Source organism: Protopterus annectens, chromosome 16.part0 (assembly GCF_019279795.1).
Source record: "Protopterus annectens isolate FY-2018-M chromosome 16.part0, PAN1.0, whole genome shotgun sequence".
Taxonomy (NCBI): Eukaryota; Metazoa; Chordata; order Ceratodontiformes; family Protopteridae; genus Protopterus; species Protopterus annectens.
This window is the reverse complement of record NC_056750.1, coordinates 115,977,133-115,994,147: the sequence shown is the minus strand read 5'-3', so window position 1 is coordinate 115,994,147 and position 17,015 is coordinate 115,977,133. Positions and strand designations below refer to the sequence as shown.

Here is a 17,015-nt window from a genome sequence, read left to right as displayed (position 1 = left end):
CAGTTCAAGCCAATTTAGATATTTTAGGACAATACAGTGATGGAATTGTAGGAGGCATTGGCAGCAAATTTAGCTATTTTGTTGTAGTATGTGACATCCCCCACTCTGGGCCAGTAATCAAGGAGCCTGAATCCCCACCACTGACACTGAAGAGAGAGACGTTCACTTGGAATACAAATGGATTACACTCTATTTCCAGATGTAGATCTCTCTGCATCAAACATAATTTCCCTTAAGAGCACACAGGGAACACAGTTTGCCCAGGGTCTGGATTTCTCTATATCTGTCCCTCCACAGGTCCTCATTAAGGATCTCTACTAGCACAGGTGTGTTCAGCACCCTCTCTGTGAAACCAGTGGTTAGTGGTCCTGCTCCCTGTAGCTGACACACACTCTTTGAGATTTAATTTTCACACACACGCACACACACACACACACACACACACACACACACACACACACACACACACACACACACACATACACACACACACACACACACATACACACACATGGATACACACCTGGGAAAGGCTGGCACAGATTACCCTCTCTACCAACTTTGCCCAGGCTATAAGGTAGATTCACTGCCATCAGTCAAGGCTCTTAAAAGGGTATCCAGTTATACTGAGTGAAGTTACTATTAATGGAAATGGTAATGTTGACCAGTCAGGCTATCAGAAGTGGCCACGGTTATCACCAAATAAATATAATTAAATACTCTCAAAGCTTAAATATTTTCTAAAAGGACCAGCCACAATGAAAAGTTTAAATATATTTAATAATAAATAATAAAAGAACATGAAAATACTAAATATCTATTTACAGTAAACACTAGAGTTTCAGTCACAGGAAATATTAAAAATAATACAGCTGGAAAGATTCACACCGTTGCAGAAAAACAATGCTCAACTATTCTCACTATATTTTCCTGACTAATCTAAAGAGTACTAGTTCCTGGTCATTTACTAGCACAAGGTAAGATGAAGTAGGTGAGTGGTCTTCCTTCTTGGTCAGGTTTCAAAAACATAGTACTTAGTCTGACTGAAAGACTTCTCAAAATAATATCTAAATATTATTTCAGAGCTGATTGCACAATGACATCCCATCTGGTCATCTGACTTCTGGCTCCCATACAAACCCTGTTGCTAGAAACTGTCAGGATTTAGCACCTATGTGTTACCATACACACAGACAGAGCTTTGCTCAGATCTGCTGCTGCTTCTGGAAGTCATAAAATCATTTTAACGCTTCTACTCCTCCTACAGAGCAGTAAGCCATGCTTCTCCAAGACATTTTGTCTCTGGCTGCAATCAGAACTAAAAGACACAGTCTCTATGGCCTAATTTAATTTCAGCTATTTTTTCAAAGTTTGCTGCAGCTGGATTAATTAACCTCTTCTCTTCCAGTATACTCTGTTAAAACATATACATTTAATTCAGTTACAGTAATACATGTACATTTATTTTCTTTCCAGCAGGGGGCACTGTTGACACATTTTTAACACAAGCAACTTTACAAATACATTTTTAAATGCTAGCAACCATAGAAATCAGTTTCTTATTCTCAGTAGTCCACTCTACCATCTTTATGGCTTTTTTTTTTTGGCCTGTCAGTTTTTGTGTTTTTTGTGAACTACTACTTCCTTCTACATCAGGGCTCATTCCCCCTTTGCCTGGAATAACCCCATTGTAAGAAGGTTTCCGTGTCTTGAGGATTCTACACTGTCATGTCTTCTATTTCTGACACTGGTGTGCCAACCAGAATTGGGTGCCGTTTTTTCATCTTTTTCTGCCTATGGTATATGCTGTTTAAAATACAGTCTTTATATCAGTGTTGTCTTGGTGAGACTTTGTAAAAACAGGGTCCACCTCGTGACATTACTCACCAAGACTTGAGGATGAATTCACTTCCAGCAATATTATTCTCCTTTGCTTACTGATTTTATCATCTCTCCATCTAGACTCTATCATCTGTCTATCAAAACCTCTATCATCTCTCCATCCTAACCCCTATCACCTCTCCATCCAAAGATGGCAGGGACATGTTTTTGTGTATGGAATGGTTGATTAAGATGGACACAGAAATCCAGAGCATATGCTGCAAGATTTGGGTATTTATTTGGCTGGGTGTCAGCAGCTGAGGTTGTTGGATTTAGGTTTTGTAGATATTATACTAGTAGTGGAGGTTGGTACAGGTTGAAAGTACAGTGTGTTGCTGTCCAATGCAGGTGGGATAAGAAGGCGAGAAGGGGAATTATAGTTGATAAGAGAAAGAATATTGTTAGTAAAGTGGGAGTTGAATCAGACTGCTATTTCGTGTTTGGTATTACTAGTTAATAGAGTGGGAGCAGTGAATTGGCCAGGATGGAGTAATTCTTTTCATGGATGACCAAAATAAATTGGGGTTTTTATGGTACTTGTGCTAGAGGTTAGTATAATATATATATATGAACCTATATATACTGTTTTACAGTTTGGGATTTTATGGTGCTTGTACTGGCTACTGTAATAAGATTTTTTTTATTTTTCTTTATATGCTGTTTGGTAAGGTTCCTAAGATGTGTGAAATATTGCTAAATGTCTTGGGTTTTGTTTGATGACCATACTTTTCAAGCTTTTTGTTTTTCTCTGTATAAGGAATTTTACATTTATTTTGATTACCATAGAAATAGGTTTGATTTAACTCTTTTGGTTCTGAGTGGGTCCTGTTCATTCACCAGATTTAGAAATGTTCCTCTGAAATGAGAGACCGTCTTTTAATGGCGGGATTTTTAGTATGCTGCAGTCATAACTGCATAAGGAGGAGACAAAGATATTAGTGTTGAATCTGGTTAGATTATGCCTTTGATTGCACAGTACTGGTTTTCTTACATTGTGGGGAAGTCTAAGTATGTAAGTTGGAATGTGATCACTACTATAATTAGGTAGTCGTGCAGAGGAGTTTATTGTATTGGTGTTATTGATTAAGTTCCAGTCTACTACAGACTACTTATTGCTGTTTTTATTCGCTCTTGCGGTTACATTGATTAGTTGTGAGAAGCCTGATAAGGTAATTGGGGTTTGTGTGGGTGACTGGGTTGCTTTATTGCCCATATTTGCTTAGGTTACCCATAATAATGGTTTCTTGGTGTATTTTATGAGGTATCCAATGGAGGATGTATCCAGCAGCTGATGTATTTCTCCCTGGGGATATATAGTCCAGGAATGTAAATGGTCTTTCTATTGTTTAGTTTTAGGTCAGTGATCAATATCTCTGCATTATTACATTTTGTGAGAGGGTAGGGTAGATTGTTACATTATGGCTATTACCTCCCATCTTTATTTTTCCTGAAATAAAAGGCAATGAAATACTACCCCCAGGCTTTAACACACTCAGACTCTGCTGCTGGAGGAATTTAGAAACACACACAGACTATGTCACTTGGGAATTTAGAAACACACAGAGACTCTGTTGCTTCGGAGAATTTAGAAACACACACAGACTCTGCCGCTTGGGGGAATTTAGATACTGTCCCATTTTTTGGAAAAGGGACAGGGGTTTTACACTCATCAATGGCCATGAAGTGGACTGGCATTTTCTGTTTCATTCTGACTTTTAGCAACATCTGTTATGTCTAGTTTCAGTTTATCACCCTGAAGTTGGTCATGCCATTACCCTTAGAGAGCATTTTCAAGGTGTCATTGGACATGACTTACACCTTTTGTCGCATCAGTATTTGGGGCGACAAAGGAGATTCCTGTGGCTCTCTCTGGATTGGTATCACTTCTGTTACAAAGTGTTGCAGTTTAAGCTTTCTTCACTACATAGTCTTTGTTATGCTGCTGGCCGTTGTGGCCAAAGTATTACAAGTGAAATATCCCCATGGTTTGTCCCAAGTATCTTCAAAATGCAGTGCCTGTGAAATCATTTGCTTGTTCTTATTAGAGTGAAAACAAGGCTTACTTGAGATCACAGTGTGCTGTTCTGGGGAGTTTCTCCATTCCCTAGTGTTGTGTCACCATGGAGTCAGTACACATAAATAGGGTGTGTGTGTGTGGGGGGGGGGCTTACCCTCCTTGCCACCATGCCAGAAAAAAATGTTTTCAATCAATGCATTTGCTTTGAGTGGCACAGATCCATCTATCTTGCATGATCACTCTGCTAATTTCTGAGTGATTCACATTTTTGAGGTGCCAGTCTGTTTGTCAGTGGTTTTGGGGGGACAAAATGGAATTAGTAGTGAATGTGTTCTCTGCCAGTGACATGGGCAGTTATTTATTTATAGTTATTTAGTGCTTTTGGTGACTGGGGTAGTCTGGCTGGGCTATGGTAGCCCTTTTTCAGTGGAGACCCAGGGAGAAAAGCTCCATTAACAAAATATTATGCAGTAGAAAATGTAAAGTTTAAAAGTTATGGTATGGACATACAGTAACTGAAAGGCAACTATACTAGTAAAAATATCTGAAATCAGTAAAATATAGTGTCTACATATTAATACAAGATAATTTGATATATACAACAATGTTTAAAATGTTGATTTAAAATTTTACATTAATGGGTAGGAGCAATGAGTATATATTCCAACTATTCCTATTAAGACAAGTTTCATATGAGGTATTTGAGGTTGAACTTTTGCTGCTGAGCTAAAGTTTCAATTTAAAGTCTGGGAAAGAAAACAAAACTCATTTTCATCATTGTCTGGTGAACAAGAAGGGGAGTTTATGAGGCTATCAGGTCCTTGGCATAGAGGGATTTCTCCCTGTCCAAGCCAAGGGTGTACTCCACTGCTAGGGTGATAACAAGCTCTTCCTCAGTGTGTGGCTTCTTATGTAGATCCCTTGATCCTGCAGGATTTCTCTGTTGGGGTCTCAGAGGTTACAGAGAATTCTAGGATACCTTAAGAGGTTTAGTCTTCAAAATGAAATTATTCTTCAGAAGGGTAAAGTAATATCCTGTACTACTCTTGTCTCTCAGCTTATAGGAGATTTTTACTTACCCTAGACAACTGTATGACATAGATCTCAGCTGTTCCATAGTCACAATGCATGTGTCAGCTATCTTTGAGCATTAGGACATTGTAAGGGGCAGGACTGTGTCCCAACACTGGTTTATCAAGCAGGTCCTTTAATGAATGCTGAACATCTTAGCCTGTTTTGAAACAGCCTTGCCCTCCTCAGGATTTGAAATTAGCAGTTGACAGGCTTCCCTATCTCACATCTGAGACTGTTGGCTTGGTGGCATTGAAGTTTGTATATCAGAACATGCATTTCCCGATGTTTATCACCACTTCCCTAAAGACTTCTGGGATGCATATCCTTCCATTAAAAGAACCGTATCTTCTTCTTCTTTTGGCTTTTCCCGGTTAGGGGTCGCCACAGCGGATCATCTGTCTGCTCATGATTGGCAGTGGAGTTTTACAGTGTCGAGTTGCCAGCCTGGCTCCAAACCTTCCACAGAAGGCACACACATGCACACACTCACACCTAGGGCCACTTTAGAGTGTCCAATCCACCTACTACATGTCTTTGGGATGTGGGAGGAAACCGGAGCACCCAGAAGAAACCCACGCGACCACAGAGAGGACATGCAGACTCCACACAGAAAGCACCCCAGCCGAGAATCGAACCGGAGAGCCTCTTGCTGTGAGGTGGCAATGCTAACCGCTGCACCACCGTGGCCGCCCATTAAAAGAACCATATCTACTATCATAAAAAATAGAGTGCCCTTCAAGATGAACCCACATTTCCTTCCAGAGGCAGTTCAAAATTGTCCCTGGACAAGTGTATCAGTCTCACGATTTTCTTTCTGTGGCAGAATATAGGGAAGAAAAGATCACTCAAACCCTAGATGTGCAAACTGTGTAAAATGATACCTGAAAAAGGTGTACAAAATTTAAGAAGATGGACCAGTTGTTAAGCTACTTTATGCCAGGGAGGAGAGATCTCATTGCTGTAGTCAGATCCCACGCAGCAAAATAAATGGTTTCTCCCAGTAACTGTTTTAAGAATAGGATCATAGGAGGTTACTAGGCTAACCGCCCCAGGGCCCTTACAAGTCTAGCCAAATTCAGATTCAACCCATGTTTCCAAGAGTGTATGGTTCAAGCAGACACTAAAATCAGTATCTGTTGCCCCTGTCCAAGAGGGACACAGGTGGAACCCCCAGGGTGAATTTCTGATTACTCATCCAGTTATCCAAATTACACTTAAATAGGGCCACTGAGGGGCTTTGTTTAACATGAATAGGAAGCTTGTTCTAAAGATGGGGCAACCTCTGTGAGACAAATCTGTCTCTCCAGCAAGTTCTGTTGATGTCACATACCAGGTCAAGGTCCTTTGAGCAAGTGACCTGTGTGCCATTTGACTTGCAAATTTGCAGCATTTCCATTAAAGCTGAGACAGTGATTGCTCTGCATGCAAGGCACAGGTCACCTCTGAGCAGTCTGTATGACACAGAGTAAAGTACACAATGATTTCAGTCTGTCCGCATAAGACAGATTTTGAAGACCCTGAATTTTCTTTGTAAGGAACCTTTGTAGTCTGTCCAATTGCTGCAGATGTTTGGAAAGGGACATACCTAAGGCAGCATTGTACTGTATTATTGGCCCGATGAGGGAAGAGTACATGGGGGTTATAACCTCTTTTTTCTGGAGGCAATGCCCTTACTTATGAGAGGAGCAAAATAAAGTGCCTTTCTTACCACTGTGGAGACATGGTGATCAAATTTGAGGTTGCTGTCAACCTATGTGCCCAGATCTCTCACCACAGACTGTGTGCTTAATGTATTGCTATTGATGTGGTAGTTTGCAGGAACATCACCCTTGCTGAAGGGGATGATAATGCATTTTTTTTGCATTAAGTTTAAGACCATGACTTTGGCTCCAGTCATTAGTCTGTATTAGACCTTCTTGCAGGATGTTGAGATAGCTAGGGGTTTCAGTGATCACTCCCAGTTTGCAGTCATCAGCAAACTTTTATCAGCCACAGTCCTTTAATTTTAGCTTGTACTTTGGAGAAGAAGATTCTAAACAGTAGGGGTCCCAGAACCAATCTCTGTGGAACACAACTGGTTACAGGTCTGGTGGATGAGGTTGAGTCCTCTATTTTGACCGTATGAGTTTTATCAGTGAGCCAGTTTGCAACCAACCTAACAATATATGGGTTGATACCCAGCTGAATATATTTATCAACTATACCTGAGTGCGGGATTGTGTCAAAGGCCTTGCTAAGTCTAGGTAGGCCGTATGCATAGATTTTCCCTCGGCTAGGGCTTTGGTGGCTATCTTGAAGAAATCCACCAAGTTTAACAGGCATGTTCTCCCATTGACAAAGCCAGACTGGGTGGGGTTGAGCATTTGGAGATTTCCTATATCTTTGTTAATAACTCCACCAAGTTTGGAGATTTCCTATACTTATTTATTTATTTATTTATTTATTTATTTATTTTCTGACTGATCTAAAAAGGCCCATACTCAGTGGAGGCCTGGGGAGAAAAGCTTCAAGTTACATAGTAAACAGCATTAACATAGAATGTAAAGAATAACAGGTTATATAGTAAACAGTGAATGCAATTGACATGGAATGAACAAAAAGCAAGTAACAATAATACAAATAATGCAGTAACAAGTAACAGTAATGCAAATAATGCAATAAAGATGGTTAGTCACACATATTACTCATTATAATTGTTGATCATTGAATGCAACTAATCAGAAACTAAAACATTATGTATTTTTTACTTAGGGTGGGGTGGTAGCCTCACCAAATTAAACAATTAGTGGAGAAATATACAGTAATAAACTGGAGATAGGTTCCACAGGAAAGAGTCAGAAAATACAAACATTAGAGATGAATAATATAGGAGGAGTAGAGCAAAATAGAGAAAAAATGCTGAGATGTCAACCTGGTGTTGAGCAGGAGCATAGCCAGGTTTTAATCAAATGGGCCTTGAGAATACTTTTGAATTTGGAAGGGTTGGCTGTGTAAAGAATGGGCTGGGGAAATGAGTTCCAAATTGTTGAGCTGTGTCTTGAGAACAAGGTATCTCTGTTGCTGTTATTGGCTTTAGAGATGTCTAGGAGAAGTTTGTCAGATGAGTGGATAGGTATATTGCTAGTGTAGAGTTTTACATGGTTTTTCAGGGCTGGACATTTTTCTGGTCGGTAGATGATTGAATGGCAAATTGTGAGCTGTTTCAGGCATAATAGGTTTGGGAGTTCCAACCAGTCTAGTTTGTTAAGAGCCATACGGTGATGTATTCTGTATGGGAGGTTGGTGGCAAATCTGGCTATTTTGTTGTAGCAGGCTTCTAGTTTATTTAGATTTGATTTCTTTAAATTTATGAAAATTGAGAGGTATATAACAGTGTGGATAATAGATGGGTTTGGGCAATGGCTATTTTCCTGGTTTGGGTGAGGAATGGTTTGGCTCTATAGAGTACCCCGAGTTTTATGTGGACCTTTTTATAGTTTGGGGTATGTGCAGGTCATAGCTGAGGGACTTGTCAGTGGTGACCCCTAGTAGTTTGGTGTGGTCTACTGGCTCTATTTTTGGTGTTATTAGTGGAGCAGATGGTGAATGGGATGGGGAGTTTCAGATGTTTTATTGCTGGTAAAAACTAATAGTTTGGTCTTGTTGGGGTTGAGTATTAGCTGATTGGTGGTAAAGTACTGTTCAACATCTTTAAATGCTTTTTGTGTTTTTTTGCGGGTCTATATTATAAGATCGACATTTGAAAACATCGAACAACATATGGTTGACACCATATGGTTGATGTCTTCAAACATTGACCTTATAAAAAGACAAAACAAAAAAAAGAAAAAAGTACCCTAACGGGTTCTCCCCTTATGGAGATTTCTGTTTACACGCTCGAGATTCTGAGCGTTCGATATTATCATGTCGACAATGTCAGATTCTACATTGTCAGCTTTTGAGAATATAATATAGACCCTTTTTTGCAAGAGTTTGAAAGTTGAGGTGGCTGAGCAGATAAGTGTAGAATCATCCGCATATTACATAATGTTAGCTGATGAGTTAAGATCATTTATAAAAACTGTAAAGAGAAGAGGGCCAAGTATGGAACCTTGTGGTACTCCTACTGAGACAAGTAAGAGTGAGAATATATTGTCTAGCCATTTAACAGCTTGATGTCTGTCTGACAAGTAGCTATGGAACCATGATGGTATGGATTGTGAGAAGTTTAAGGTGGCTAGTTGGTACAGATGTTTTTAGTGTGAAACAGTTTCAAATGCTTTTGACATGTTTAGGAAAACTGATGAAACATAAAGGTCATTGTTTCTTGACTGATTGACTATGTCTGTGATGCTAATTAGGACGGATGTGGTGCTATGCTTGCATCTGAAGTCGTGCTGTGCATCTGAGAGGAGGTTGCTGTTGAGGAGATAGGGAAGAATTTGTGAATGTATACATTTCTCGAGGGTTTTGGCAAGAGGAGGGAGTACTGTATGGGTCTGTAGTTAGATACTGGTATTGAGGTGCATCCTGTGTGTAGGGGGATAATATGGGATATCTTCCAAAGTTTGTTGACGTATTGCTCAGAGATGGACTGATTCATAACAGGGACACTGCGTAAGTAATGGCATCAGCTGCTAGCTTTAAGAATTCATTAGGAAGCAAGTCGGCTGCTAGGGTTGAAGTTTTCAGAAAATGGAGAAGTTTGTTAATGTAGCTTGTAGGTATTGATTTAAGGCTAAAAGCTACAGGATTAGTGGCAGGGGTAGTGGGTGCGATCAGTGGGCTGGTCTCTTTCTTTCTTTCGGCTTTTCCCAGTTAGGGGTTGCCACAGAGGAACTCTGGTCCACTAATGATTGGCAGTGGATTTTTACGGTGCCGAGTTGCCAGCCCGATGTCCAACTTTCAAAGAAGGCACACCCATTCACGCACGCACCTACCTGCATGTCTATAGATGGCACTCGACCATGGGGTGGACATGCAGACTCCACACAGAAGGCTCTACAGCCGAGACTCGAACCTCTTGCTGTGAGGCGACAACGCTAACTGCTGCACCACCATGATCAGTGGGCTGGTAATGTTATGATTTAATACTGACAGTATGAAATTATTTAAGCCAGAGAGTTGAAATGAGTGGCTATTAGTGTGTGTTTATGCTTTGGGCATTTATTTGCATATGTTTTCTGCATTTTACTTTAGAAATATAGTTCTGCTCTGTATGGCATCATTAACATTTTGGTTATCCTGCGTATGGGTTCATAGGTAACTACTAAGCAATCAGGCTGCAGATGATTAACTGCCAAGCCATTAACCAGCTAGTGACCAAAGGTGAAAATGAAACCCTGTACAAGGTGAAAATGAAAACCTCAACCTTGTGTCTGTGAGCTAAACACCTTAACCATTATGCTAACACCCTGAACCGGTGTAATTGTTTCTAATAGATTGGTCATACCCACCATCTGCTTTAATATGAAGGGGATTTTGTGATGTGGTAGGTGAAGTGAGTGGATGGTGGAGGGGTGAGGGTTAGGGTGCATTTATGCCTTGGGCCTGTATGTATATGCAATCTCTGCTCTTTACATTACATCTGCAGTTGCAATCTTCATAGCAGAGTCTACCATTCATTAGCCCTAATTAATGTGAGGGGTAACTGGTTGGGATGGGGTACCAATTGCAGGGACAGGACCAGGAGGACCTTTAAATAAGCTTTGTCCAGTTTAGGTCAAACTGCAGCTGAGAGACTCACCCTGTTTGGCTAGCCACAGTTAGCTGATACTGAAAGACTGTGCAAATCTAAAACATGTTTTAAAGTGAAAGGTGAAGGGCATGTGGTGGTCACTGTAAACCCAATGAATGGACAGGGACATGCCTATGTATTAGTCTCTTATGTGTATATGATTTCTGTACTTTACATTGGAACTGTACATTGTGTCTCCATGGCAGCATCTACCTCTTGGCAATCCTGATTATTGTAAAAGGCATAGGGTGTGGACTATTTATTAAAGACATCTCACAGTCTGTATGTAATACAACAGCTATCCAAATGTCAACATTTTTTTCTTTAGACAGTGCATTTTATTCCATCTAGCTTAATCACAAGAGTTTTTATATAAAATACATACTTTAAATATTTATCTTTCATTTTTAACTGTACCTGACTGCATTTTCTGAAAATTCTCTGTAGATACTGTTTTGGCTTTCTGTAAAATCTTGCATGCTCCCTAAAGAAATTCAATCCTGAAATATTCCATAACTCTCTAAAACACATAAACTGGAACCCTCTAAAAACCCTCTCTTTAGACAATGCTGTCACCTAGTTCAATACAACATTCTTAAACCTATTAAATACTTTTGCCCCCTCCAAAACCAAAAGAATAAAAAGTAACACTGCCCCATGGTTAACCAAAGAAACCACTTGGGTACACACCTGCCATCAATTTAAGAGACTCTGATTAACCCCAAATAAAGTTCAGTTGTCCTAGTAGGATTTTCAAGACATTTACTCAGTTGCCTGCTGCAACAAAAGCCATGGTTCACAGAGAGCTTACAAAGCACCAAAGGGATCCCATTGTTGAAAGGTATCAGTCAGGAGAAGGGTACAAAAAACTTCCACAGCATTGGATATACCCTGGAATACAGTGAAGACAGTCATCGAAAAGTGGAGAAAATATGGGACAACAGTGACGTCGCAAAGATCTTGACGTCCCCCAAAACTGATGAAAGGACAAGATGAAAACTGGTCAGGGAGGCTGCCAAGAGATCTACAGCAACAATGAAGGAGCTGCTGGAATTTCTAACAAGTACTGGTTGTGTACTACATGTGACAACAATCTCCCGTATTCTCCATATGTCTGGACTGTGGGGTAGGGTTGCAAGATGAAAGCCTTTTCTTACACAGAAAAACATCCAGGCCCAGCTAAAATTTGCAAAACAATACATCAAGATTCCCAAAATCATGTGGGAAAATGTGTTATGGTCTGATGAGAACAAAGATGAACTTTTTGGCCACAATTCTAAAAGGTACGTTTGGTGCAAAACAACACTTCGCATCACCCAAAGAACACCATCTCCATGATGAAGCATGTTGGTGGCAATATCATGCTTTGGGATTGCTTTTCTTCAGCTGGAACTGTGGCTTTAGTCAAGGTGGAGGGAATTATGAAAAGTTCCAAATACCAGTCACTTTTGGCCCAAAACCTTCAGGCGTCTGCTGGAAAGCTGAAAATGAATAGGAATTTCACCTTTCAACACTACAATGACCCCAAGTGTACATCTAAATCAACAAAAGAATGGCTTCACCAAATGAAAATTAAAGTTTTGAAATGGCCCAGCCAGAGCCCAGACCTAAATCCAATAGAAAATATGTGGGGTGACCTGAAGAGGGCTGTGCACAACATATGCCCTTGCAATCTGACAGATTTGGAAGCGCTTTTGCAAGGAAGAGTGGGCAAATATTGCCAAGCCAAGATGTGCCATGCTGATAGACTCCTTCCCAAGAAGACTGAATGCTGGAATTAAATCAAAAGGTGCTTCAACAAAATATTAGTTTAAGGGTGTGCACACTTATGCAACCAGCTTATTGTACAATTCTTATTTTTTATATTTTTTCCCCTAACAGTTTTCTTTGTTTTGCAATTGAATTGTACAGGTTATAGGTCACATTAAAGGTGGGAAAAGTTTTGAAATGATTTATTGTGGTCTCATTTTTTATATCACAAAAACCTGGCATTTTAATAGGGGTGTGTAAACGTTTTGTATCCACTGTATATCCAACTCACTCACGCCCACAAACATATCTTCCATCCATCAAAATGCACCTACCTGATAGACTCCTGAGAGCCAGTAACCAAAATCTGATTGAACTACACAAACCTGCTCATCCACCAAGCAAACAACTACTATCGTTTTATGTAGCGCAGCTCTGGAACTCCCTGCCACCTCTCACCTGCACCAGTCATAACTACTCTACCTTTAAGACTTTGCTTCATTCTCATCTCATATCCCTCTGGGAATGTTCCTGCTCTCACCCTACATAACTACTATAGCCTGTTTCAGACTCTTCCTCCTGCTCTCTTCTCCTTCCTCTGACTAAGCTGCCATTACCCTCACCCCCTTTCTCCCCTCCCTTTTCACCCCTCAAAAACTACTTCTTACTAGTCTCTTTTTTCTTATTTGACACTTAATCTCTTCCTATCCTCACTGTACTCTGCTATAACTCTAATATGATACCAATGTGAAGCTCCTTCGCCTCTCTACTTTTAGATTTTCCACTGTATGAAGTAAGGTATTTTGTAAATACTACTGACATGTTTTTTACCTTTTTCTTTTGTAAATTGTATAATGTATTACTCATTTTTAATCATTTGTCTAAATTGTAAAATGTTCTTATGGAGCTTTTCTCCTTGGGACTCCACTGAAAATGGGCTCATCTCAGACCAATAGACTATCCCAGTAAACAAACTGTAAAATAACATAAAATAAAAAAAAATACATTGTTTTCTTCTGTATTTGTGACAGAATCTGTTATATCACTCAGGCAATTTTCAAATGAAACAGTTATTAAATAGTGGAGGGATGCCTGTGTCAGTACATTTAGCAATCTTAACAAACCAAGCAATTGATACACTAACTGTAGCTACAACAAAAGGTCAGTAAATCTCTTGGCACCAATTTCCCAGTGAGATTGCCATGTCATCACACAAGTAACAAAAGCACTAAATAATAAACCTGTTGACACCTCAGCCTGAGTCAGTAGTAAAGGGTACCTGGACTTATTTTTCAAGATAAAAGCAAGTGATTTGGTGTTTGTGTCAGAACATTCAAAACTGTTGTAAAAGTCTGTTTAGGAGCTTGCTACTGGTATAAACCAAAGACAGTCACTAAAAATATGCTCTTAATACAGTAATTCAATGTACTGCCTTGTAAGGCAGTGGAGTGAAAAGACAATGCAGATGTCTGTGGTCTTACTATGTCATCAAATGAGGGCACTGTGCATTGTGGGTAAAATGAGCTTTGGGTGCAAGCAATACCACATTATTGTGCCCCATCAGGCCATTTTGGGACAATACAAATTAGAAACTAATATTAAGAGTAACACATAGGTGTTGGTATTGCAAAGAGGCATCAGCATTGACATCATCATCCCTTTTTTCCCATTTTGTGCTTGAGGTCAGGGTATCACATCGACAGTGACCATCACCTAGAATAAATGTTCACACCTCTGGGTGACTAGCCCTGAGGCTGTCATTTTTCCATACCCCCCCACACGCAGACATGCACAGTCACAGCGGCACCAACTTTACAGTGCCCATTCCATCTACTGGACGTCATAGTCTCCATATATGGTCAAGATATAATGAAAAACACATCAGTGTAAAAAATGGATTTTTGTTTTCATTTTCTAGGTAGAATTACCTTTACCTCTCTGCATTTAAGTGGTAAATGAAGTTCTTAATGAATGATGTTCAGCCTTAACTAAACTTAACTAAATATCTTGTGGGCTCTTCCTCTGAAAGTCTGAAAAGTCATGGCAGAATTTGACCTGTTTATACTGGGAAATTAAAATGTTTTGTGAAATGTGAAGCACTAATAGCAGAATAATGCCTGCCATTACTTATACAAGTTTTAGTACAAATAGCAGGCTAGAGTGCATTTTGGTGTCACACTGCACTAAGCTGTAGGCAGGGAACTTTGCTGAAATAAACAATGGCTTTTTATCACAGTGTTCAGTTCATCAAGCTGTGAGGTGGTTCCTTAATATTCAGAAACTCCCACAGTTGTGAGAAATGTTGGAAAATCTGTTCTGAACTTTTTTGGCCCACAAAGCTTTCTTGTTGTGTGAGTGAGTCACACAAGTGAAGTGGTTAATGGCTGGCCCTGTGATCTGCAATGCAAGCATTACTGCTTAGGAAAGTGATGCAGCTGTAAATGTGGAAACTTGCATTTGGAAGTCTGTTATCAAGTGTTAACTGACCCTAATTTCTCTTGCGAGTCATGCACGCTACAATCGTCATTTTTTCTTTTTTGTTGCTGCTGTCATGGGATATTTTTAGAGGGGTGTTAAAATCGTATTTTGTCATTACAGAGAAAAACTAATGAACCACTCCTTTTTTTCATATATCTGCAGTGCATGAAATGGAAGGGAACTTATGAAACTTGATGAGTTTACCATAAGGCTAAATCATAAAGCACATATTATGAGTGCAGTCATATTTTCTAAGGTTCATGTCAGGACCTGTTATCCAAACCACTTTGCAACAATCACTGGACTTCAAGGAAGAAACCTGTCATAAATAATGTTAGGAAATAAAAGTCGCCTGCACTCTTTAAAGCTGTAAAGCTGCTGCTGCACTATGTTAGATGAAGTTCATGGGATCTATATGATGCCTCGTACATTTCTGTGCCCTGAAGATGCACAGTACAAAACTAGATACAGCAGAGCCATGCATCATCTTATCTGGGATTACATAGCTTTCAATATAGTTTGCAAACATCTCAAGTCTATATTCCTTAATTCATTTACTAGAAGCTGTTCTGTCTCAGATAACTGTTTCATTTGGTGCAGTGTCATATTTTGCAACAAAGACACAATAAAGAAAGCAACAGTTGTAAGGTTCCATTCCAAAAATAAACAGTTGAAAAGAGGACTTTTGGCTGGATGAATTAGTAACACTGATTGACTGAATTGCTCAGTCAAGTCTAACTTCAAGGTTATGTATTATGGGAATCTGGCATTCTCTTTTCCCAGTCTGTGTGTGACTTCATTGATGGATTAATTAAATAAGGGGCACGTGGGCAAAACACTTTTTTTTTTAAATTGTCTTGTGCTGTTAGGAATCAGGATTAAAATTGAGAATGTTGTCACCCATTCAAAGAGTCACCCATTCAAAAGCCAACATTTTAATTATCTTTTCTTTTTCCTTTTATAATTATCAACTTTCCAACTGTTGCAATGCAGCTCAAGACACACACACACACCCACACACACACACACACACACACACACACACACACACACACACACACACACACACACACACACACACACACACACACACACACACCACACACACACACACACACACACACACACATTTACACTTGCACATACATAAACACACACAGACACAGATTCACAGACGCACACACACACACGCACACACACACACACATACACACACATACACACACACACACACACACACACACACACACACACACACACACACACACACACACACACACACACACACAAAGACACACACACACCCACACACACACACACACACACACACACACACACACACACACACACACACACACAGTGTTGTTTCCTCATAGCAGATGATGCAAAAGAAGCTGGAACAAACAAAAGCATACGGTTTTACTGTAGCATGATCTCTGTACTTGCATTGCATTGTCTATCCCATTCTGTGCATCTTACCTGAAAACACACCCAAAGCAACAAGGCAGGAAGCAGAACTTGAAGGACAAACAGAGCCTGGAATTAAACGTGTGGCATTTGATGTGGTAAGGTCATGTCGAGCTTGCAACGAAGTCTCGGCTGAAACAGATTGTAGTTACTTTATTTTGTATCCAGTGAGACAAGTTGATAGAGTGGAAATCAAAGCTGTATAAAAGTATGCTAACAGCTCTGCAGTGGTTTTCTCTGAGAACCAGCTAGCTTTCTCGGCATTGCAGCTGTTTTACATACATATGAAACACAATGGAATAGTCAGCAAAGTGATTTACAAAACTTGGTTTCACTTTCCATTCTCAGCCTTACTTCATGTACGGAAGCCAGTAAAGAAACATAACTAAATGAAAAACACATGTTCCTTTTAGTTCAAATGAATGAAGGAAAGTAACATTTTTTTAAGAAAAAAAAAGCATCTGAGAGTTGCACCCAGGATGCTGTTTGTTGGGAGGCAGGGTGATTACTGTCATTTCAGCACTTTCTTCTGCTTTCTTTTGATATCTCCGTTTACAGTTTGCAGGTGTAACATCTGTAACATGTCACCTGACTTGGTTGCATCTGGTGTCAACAGGTACTTGGAAATGCAAA

The 17,015-nt window shown here is 39.8% G+C and overlaps 1 protein-coding gene across 1 annotated transcript in view; it reads right to left on the bottom strand.

Moving 5' to 3' along the window:
* Positions 1 to 16,809, bottom strand: part of LOC122790525 — a 793,381-nt gene extending 776,572 nt beyond the window's left edge. The window contains exon 1 of the mRNA XM_044058074.1: positions 16,395 to 16,809. The gene's annotated coding sequence lies outside the window, so the exon portion shown is untranslated. The remainder of the gene's footprint in view (positions 1 to 16,394) is intronic.
* Positions 16,810 to 17,015: the final 206 nt, after the last annotated feature.